At 49.6% G+C, this 8,455-nt stretch overlaps 1 protein-coding gene across 5 annotated transcripts in view; it reads right to left on the reverse strand.

Annotated features, from left to right (window-relative positions):
* The window catches only part of LOC100743152, a 240,125-nt gene that overhangs the window by 66,227 nt on the left and 165,443 nt on the right, over positions 1-8,455 (reverse strand). For 4 of the 5 annotated variants that reach the window (XM_024369251.2, XM_033321977.1, XM_024369252.2 and 1 more), the window contains one exon: positions 7,496-8,455. This exon is cut by the window's right edge and continues 394 nt beyond it. The exons of the other annotated variant lie outside the window; for it this stretch is intronic. The gene's annotated coding sequence lies outside the window, so the exon portion shown is untranslated. The remainder of the gene's footprint in view (positions 1-7,495) is intronic. 5 annotated transcript variants of the gene reach the window in all.

The following is an 8,455-nucleotide window of genomic DNA, read 5'->3' on the forward strand; positions in this document are numbered from 1 at the left end:
GTCGGACCACACCGAACGACGCGACTCGCGGAGACTGAACGTGCAAGCTCGCTGTACCACGCGAATAAAGATCGGAATAGGTGTTCCTTGGCGCGCGACTGGTATGGTTGAAATTGGCGATAATTACCAAGAGCAAGTTGCCAACGATGAAACCCTTTCGCGCTGGCGCGACCATGTACCGGCTTATTATCTCGCGCGACATTCTGTGTCGCCAAGGAGCCTCGTCGCGCGTATGATAATGCGATCGCCCATAATGGCTGATGAATTTGCACCTTAAGTGGCTTTATTTTGATCGAACGAGATCGGGCTGGTATAATGAATGGAAATTAAGATGGAGCGACTGGGACGAGTCCAACGAGTAGGTACTTTTCAAGACTGGAAAGAACGAGTGCGACGTCAAGATATACAGTACATGTGGTAACAAGCGAAGAAGTTAATTCGCGTGAAAATCGTTATTTTGCGACTAGAGGCTGGCTACGCCACGAGGCGCCACAAAAAGCTCGATCACACGCTGTAAGGTTCGTTTTATGTCCCCGCAAAACGTTCCCATAGCGAAGTACACCTGGCGTGTAATAAATATTTATCGGGCTATAAACGAAAATCGTATCGATCCACGCCTGGAACGCCTGTCGCGCGAATTCCACACTTTCTGTCCATTTACCAGTGCGCGTTAATGCGCGACTACCGGCGCGGAACGTCCAACTTTCCACTGACGGTTTTTGCTCCTGTCTAACCGCGACTCTGCCGCGATTTCGAAGCTAGTACCGAGGCCATGTTTAACCGCACGAACGGCTCCTGACAATGCCTATTAGCGAGTTACGAGAGGGCAGACTCTCGCACGAGAGCATTTTTCGTATCATCTGATAACGAGGCAGTCGCGTTCCTTGCGCACCGGCCCGGACGCGCAATTATTCCAGCCGAATTTTCGCCCGGGCCCCGCTCATTATGATTATGCATGCAGCCGGGATCGTTTCCGGCGGTATCTCCGCGAGAAAATTGCTGCAACGTGCGTAAGGGACGTTATTTATAGGTGGACGCGGACGGCAGGAAGGGTGGCGGTGCGCTTACGAAACGAAGGGTCGAACGAAGGGCGCGGCTACGCCCGCAGCACTCGATTATTTCTGCGATGGCAGCGCGCGTGCAACGACCAACCCTTTCTCCGCTTCTTCTCTTTTTCTCTCTTTGTCTCTTGCTCTTTCCACTTGCTGCTGTCCGCCTAACTTTCGTGCGATTCCGAATCGGCCGTGGTTCGCTTTTAATTAGGGGACACCGACGAATTTAATAATTCCGCCCTTGAATGGCCGCGCGACACCGGCTGCTCTCGATGATCCTCCGGTTCGTTTCTGTCTGGCCTGACCTGCACTATTTTTCCTTTCTTTTCCTTCCTTGTTCTTTTTTTTTTTTTTTTTTTAATTCAGTGCCACTGTTTCGTGGGATTGTGTCTCTTTTAAGAGGAAGAGAGGGACGGGAGAAACTGTCGTTGGGAAAGCTGCCAGACCGAGGCAAGTTTTGTACCGAGGAACTACCGGTTGAAAGGCAGAAACACCGATAATTCCTCTAATCGAATAACTAATCAACCTTTATGCCTCGTTCTTCTTGATGGAACGCTTCCGTCGTTTTCTCCCCCGGCATTAATTCTCCGTTAGAAGATCGTAATCTTTTTACCAGATTACGACGGGGTAGGAGGTTGAATAGGTGAGGACGCGAAATTACCTGCCGCGTGAAAAGGCTTAAAGCGACCCTGACTGCGAGGAGCGTGTCTGGCGTGTAATATTTCACCGCTCCACTTCCTAGACGCGTGTAATACCTGCGGTGCATCGCGCGCGATCTGCTCCGTCTAATAAATAAATAATGGCGACAATTTCTTCTGCAGGGGATTCCAGTTTCTTCGGGATTTAGGTCTCCTAGGGGCAGAGGTGGACACACAATGGAGGACGAGATGAGAAAAAAGTAGCATCGGATCGAGGAGAAGAAGAGCCGACAGTCGGATAGGACGCGAGGTACCGAAGTATTTATAAGGCCAATAAGCTATCAGAAAGCTATTAAAAGTTTTTCGCAATCCAGAAATAACCCCTGCGCCCACCGCTATTCCCTGGTGGGTGATCTCTCTCGTTCGTAACGTTTCCCAAGATCCGTCGGAGTTACGCGTTGCCGCGATGCGTACCGTCTCACGCACAGTTCTTCCCTTTGTTCCACCAAACGTCTCTCCTTTTCCAGACACGTTACCCGACGTCGAATCGAGGATATCCAGGAAAGTCGTACGTTCTCTTGGATACCTCACCTTCCGCTTTCAACCCCATCGAATTGCAGACGATGGGATATTTCGAACTCATCCAGGCAATTTTTCATTGGATTCCTTTGTACCCGAGGATCGTTCCGCCGCGTCGACTCTTCTTTCCCGTCTTGGAAATTTTCCTCTTCCAGTTCGTGGCAGTAAAAACAATAAAAAGCCAAGATCCCCGCTTATCTCAAAATGGACGGATTCTATTATATTCTGAATCATGTACGTAGCTAGGAAGAAAGAACTATACCTGCTATTTATTATACCGTCTGTCAGTATTCGAAGATAAGAAATATCATCGATCCTCGACGGGATAGATCGATAGCGGCGCCTGTGAACGTAAGCGCGAGCGTAGGCGCCCAGCGTACAATAAAATCTGGGCATGGCCGCAAATAGCGGTCAGGGGGAAAGAAACGTGTAAATTCGTAAGACTTAACGATCCGTAAATCTGTGGGCATCGGGAAATACGCGGGCCGCCTACGCGCTATAATTTTCCCTCGTAACGATCCGCGTTCGCGCGAATTCGCAAGTAGACGACGCGAGTCGTAAATAAAGCGCGTGTAAACGACGTTTGTCACGGTGTCCTATAAGTCTTCGCGATTTAATACCAGCGATTTCTTTCTTCGTATCGTCTTCGACCGACACGGCGTAAAAAGCGTGGAACAAGAAATCGGTAGGAATCTCCACTGCGGAGTCTGGCGATCGTTCGTTCTCTCCCGCGAGATCGCATCGAGATCATCGATATCGATCGCTCGAATTTCGGGATAAATTTATGAAACGTATTACGCGTAGTCATCGACGATTCCGCGCGTCGAGTGCTCTTTAAATATTTGTAGTTTGACGAGTCGCCATCGATTTGCCGATGATACAGCGACAGAGAGTGTTTGTAGACACGCGAAGACAGAAGAGAATGCGCGATGGGGGTTAAAATGACAGTCGGCAATCTCGCAGGATCATCCCGTCTCTCAACCGGCATCGATACTCTCGTCACGAGTGTCGCCAGCGTGGAACGCCGGTGTTCAGCCTCCCAGAAACTCGCAGCCCTCGAAACTGTCGCGAAACTCCCCTGTTCGCGGCCCATAGAAACAAAGTTCGCACCCTCTTCGGTCAGCGGTTATACGAAGCAGCGAAATACGACGAGGGTCGTCGGTTCCCACCTCTCTCGTTTCGTTTCGTTTCCTTCTCGATTGCAGGATTCATTCTACGTCGTCGTGGATATATCGTTTAGCGCTGGCGATCAAACGAATCCGGCGAAGCGAATTTAGAGGCCGTACGGCTGAAAATCATGGCCGTACACGGTAACGGGAGAAAATCGTTCTACTCTGGCATAAGTTAACTCAATTTTCCAATATCCAAGTTTAGCGAGCGACCAGGGAGTACGGCGTACCCCGGGCCACTTTCGCCAAACTCCGTCGTTAAACCGTTGGCCCCATTACCGATATTGCGCCCCGCGAACCAACGCCATCGTATTTCCATTTGACGCGGATCTATCGGTATAATTTCACCGCTTGCGAGTAAAGCATCGCGATGGAAGGGAAGGCAACGGGACATCTAAAACTACTCCCGGCCACCCTCCTCCACTCGTGCGTCCTCGTAACCACCCTCGTAACTTTCTTCCATCCTTCCTTCCTTCCTCTTTCGGCCGTGGAACGTCGTTACACGCCCCATGGGGAGAACTTTTGCACGCACGTGTTTCGCGTTTCTCACCGGCGCGGTGCTTTATTAAACCGAGACCCTCCGGCAAGGGTACCGACTTCCAGAGAGTCCTCCCCCGCTAATCAGGTATTCGGTGACACTAGGGTGCGGGAACAGGTGTCGCCGGCGTCTGTGCGTTGCATGCCGGTTCGGTAACCCCTGCAAGATTTCGCTTGAAACCGAGTTTACGATCGGAGAACCTTCGTTGCAGTGTTTAGCAACTGGAACGTCGGTTTATCAGCCTTTAACTGGTGGCTCGTTAAGGTCTCGTATTTTTTACCAACGCTGTTCTACCGAATCATCGGGAACGAGGAATTCCAGCAGACTCGGGCAGCGTTGTTCGTTCCCTCGCGTTGTCAATTGAGTCGTTTAGCTTTCGACCTTTATCTAGCTAGGTATTTGTTCTAGAAACGAGAAAACATTAACATTCCTGCGTGACGCGTCAGACCGACGAGTTTCAGTGGCAATTGGTATTATCGGGAAAAAGAACAATTCAAACGTTACAAAGCGATAACGACTATCGTCGTGGTATTTCGGTATTCGTTGTTTGCGTCATCGAAGAGAACGTGTGGCTCTGAGCGAAAAGTCGACCCGCGTGGCCCGATGGTGTACCGGCCGTGATGTGCTTCCATCTGCCGCCCATCCCGTGGACTATCCATCGCCAAGAGCGCGACCAGCTCGTCTTTTCGAGCGGAGTTCATCGTGGAATATTTACGCGCAACCGTGGATTTATTCAACGAATTTGACGCTCGATTATGACGCGCCTTCTCTCCGCCAAGCAACGGGAACTTTCCCATGATTTTGCCAGGAAAACGAAGGCGGAGAGATTTAGATGCTGAAGCGGTCATCGAGCTCGTCTCTCTCGGATTAACGCTAGAACTACCATACTAGTCAAATTGTATGGTTTTAGAACTCTATTTTAAAATTCCTACTTCGTGTTATATTTCTTTTCGCAATGATGCAACGACTTTCGCAACGATAACTAAAAGAACAATATAGTGAATTTTATTTTGTTTTTTATGTAATCAAACGCAAAATAATTTTGTATCACGGCTACTTATACCAATGCCAGTTAACATGACTGGTACTTGTCAAAGTGTAAAAGGGTCTTAAGATCTGTTTATCGAACTCCAATAGAACAGTTTCCTCGTTTTGTACAATTTGCCCACGCGTTTTTAAAATTTTCACTGCGTATCGTTCAATACGATGATATCAGTTATCAGGAAGGTTCTGGACCTAACGCTAGAAATATCACAGCAGTCGAAATGACTGGTTCTACGATTTTATAAATTTGTCAACCCTCGTTTAGGGATCATAGTCTCAGATGGATTAATAATACCAAAAATATATTACATAACATGGAATTCCTTCTGTAAGAAAGTAATAAATCAATAAATATACAAATATTCTATTATTACGTATTTTTCAAAGACCAGACCATTTTCACTGGTTTTGGTACAAAATAGTTTGCTGTTAACTATCGGTAGTTCTAGTGTTAACGCGCTACACGATGCTTTGCAACGAACACAAACGAGTTTATATTTCCAGCTCGATTTTAGCTAACGCGGTATCGTCTGTTCTACTGTATGTATATATGAACCAGCAACTTTTTCAACTGCGATCGCCTTTGGAAATCTGATTCCAATCGAGCTACCCTGTCTGCAATTAGAGACCCATTGATGTCCATCAATATTTAAGCTTTGCAACGTTAGAACGATTTTCACGATACATACGTATACGGTTTTCTTTCTGCCTTTAATTATCGGCGCGTGATCGTTTTCGAAAAAGACATACGCGCAAAGAGGAAGAGGATCGAAATTCGAAGAAGAAACGGGCGCAAAGTGATGGGAAGAAAAAGCGACGTTCGCAGAGGGTCGAGACGCGGTTTGGTGCGCAGTCAAAATAAACCGTGCCGCGTCTCGAACAGAAAACGAACTCCCCCGGTGCTGGTCTGGCTCGAATTTTCGCCGTGAACTCTCGCCCCATAAGTTCCTAATAACTGTCAGCGACAGGCGCGCTCGCTACACCACCCGATCCTGACCGAGTTCGTGGGAGTCTCGAGATTATTTCTAATTTCATCTGCGTTCGTTCGGTGGCATGACCTCGCGCGTATAGAGAGCAACTCGCGTCGTTCGTCGTAACTCGTTTAAATCGTATCGCGGCGGAAACGTTCCTCTTCGAGCGTACCGGCGAGCACGTTTTAACGGTTGCCAGTCCGAAAAGTATCACGATGCTAGTGCTTCGTCCCGACAGACACGGTTCCGGTAATTTCGCAAATGGAACGAGCGCATTTCCGGCGCTGCCTGGCCCCTGGATTCGCTTAATTATCGCGATGAAAATTCTCCATTATGCTGGGTAATCGAGAGTAAACATACCCGTGATTCGATGGAAATTAACCAACAGGTGAACGAACACGAACCCTCGCCATTGAAAAGGCCGAACAAGCAGAACCGACGACGGTGCCGATTTAATTCGTCGGAGAAGGAACAGAAACGAAAAAAAAAAAAAAAAAAAAGAAGAGAACGGCGAAAAAGCGCGAAAGAGTGCGCGGGACCGTCGACGCGTATTTCCGCGGTAGCGTGTGTTAATCTCGCTCGACGTTTCGCTGCGAGTCGCGAATATCGATCTCCGTGGCACGTCGACTCTATTCAATCCCCGTCGGAGATGCTTTATTTGTTTGCTCGCTGCATTAAGTTCTGCCTTTCTCTGCCACCCACGAGACACGCGCTCGCGGAATTTTTCTCTATATCCTCCACCTTTCCGCCTCTCTTTTCACCGTTTCGCTCGTTTTTCCTTTCGTGCGCCATCGTCCGCGCGCGTCTCACGTTGAATTGGATCCGCAGCTCGCAGAGATATCGTTTTACGTTAACCGCGGAAAAATGTCGGTCTTCCGGATCCAAGCGAGATACCACGCTCGCGCTGCGAACTCGTCGAATTCGCGAACGCCGACGAAACTCCGCGTCGCTGTGACGCAATCGTTACAAGAAAGACGCTCGCATGGAAGCGTTTTAAATTGAAATAAAGTACTCGTTGCGTAACGCGCCATGATCCCGACGACGGAGAAATTGGAAAATTTTCACATCGAGCGAATCCGACGGACGGCAAAATCGATTTGTCCAACGACTAGTGCCACTCCGTGCTCCGACACGATCGTAAGGCTTTTACGATCCGGATGATATCCGGCGGAACAGCCGGTTTTTAGAATGGTATCCAGGGTAATCCTCTTGCGGGAGAAAAATCTCACGGAACGGTGGCAACTTTGCGGTTTCTGTATCGGTCGAGGTCCACGTGCCGACGCGATATACACCGATCGTAATTTGCACGCACTTTGGAAAGCTACGTTTTCAGCGTAACGGGCTTTCAACCTGGACGATACGGTCCATTTCCCGACGCAATTACCGTACCACTCACGCACGTTTTCGCGAATAATTGTAGCCCCGTCCGTTCTCATATTCTGTCGTTGCTTTTACCAGCTATTATTTCGAGCTTGCAAAGAGCAATAATGAGAAGGATGCCTACCTCAAAAATTCGGGCGACACCTTGCCGATTTGCTAGCAGCGCATTTCCTTCGAAAATACGGACACCCTTCTTCTCGTAGCTTGCTTCTCCGCGCACCACTCGTATCACAGCAAACACAACGATCTTTCTTTACTCGCAAAATGATATATCCGGTGCGCCAATTTCGATCACTCTGTCGCTTGCTCTCACGAATCACTGAAGCACCGTAAGCGTGTCTCAACGGCAACGATCACTTTCCTCGAAATCACCCGTCGACGACCGTCCCTGCTCGTCGATCGTGCTCTCGTTCCGTTTGCGGAGAAGTCACCGGTCGGCGGCTCTTTTTGCCGAAGCGTCGTTACGAATCTGCACGGTAGACGAATCAACGGGGTCGAGCGATCGCGAGCCATACGCTGTCAACGAACACGATGATCAACCGGAACCACCGTCGTCGACAACGTTACACTATTATTCCTCGCACTGTCGATCATTCCCTTCTCTCACTCGTAGACACGTCGAGTATGTATACGCACGGAACCCACCATGGGAAACCTCACACCGTTTCGCACAAGCCGAAGACTTCCACGGGCACGATCGAGCTCGTATCCTCCGGTGTCAGCTGTCCCCTTGCGCTTTCGACGTTGCTGCGGAACATGTGTTCATGGAAGCTCGAACGCACCCGCGTGACCGAACACGAAACGTTCCTGCACGCCAGTCTCACCACCCTGCAACACCTTCCAACTCGTCAAGACACGCGCTATCTCTCGCACTAGACTCTCAACGACTACGCTCGCTTGTCAGCGGCGCGCGGCACACTGTTGCTCGCCGTTTCGCCCGACCGCTCGGAGGCTTCGTTTCGTTTCTGCCCCCACCGTTCCCACCGAAAGCTTCCTCTACCACGTTGCCAGCTACCCCCATCCGATGCCTGGTCTCCCTACTCTCGTCGCGTTGCGCTACCAACCCCCCACTCCTTCGGGTCGC

Source organism: Bombus impatiens, unplaced genomic scaffold, assembly GCF_000188095.3.
Source record: "Bombus impatiens unplaced genomic scaffold, BIMP_2.2 scf_0548, whole genome shotgun sequence".
In the NCBI taxonomy this organism is placed as follows: domain Eukaryota; kingdom Metazoa; phylum Arthropoda; class Insecta; order Hymenoptera; family Apidae; genus Bombus; species Bombus impatiens.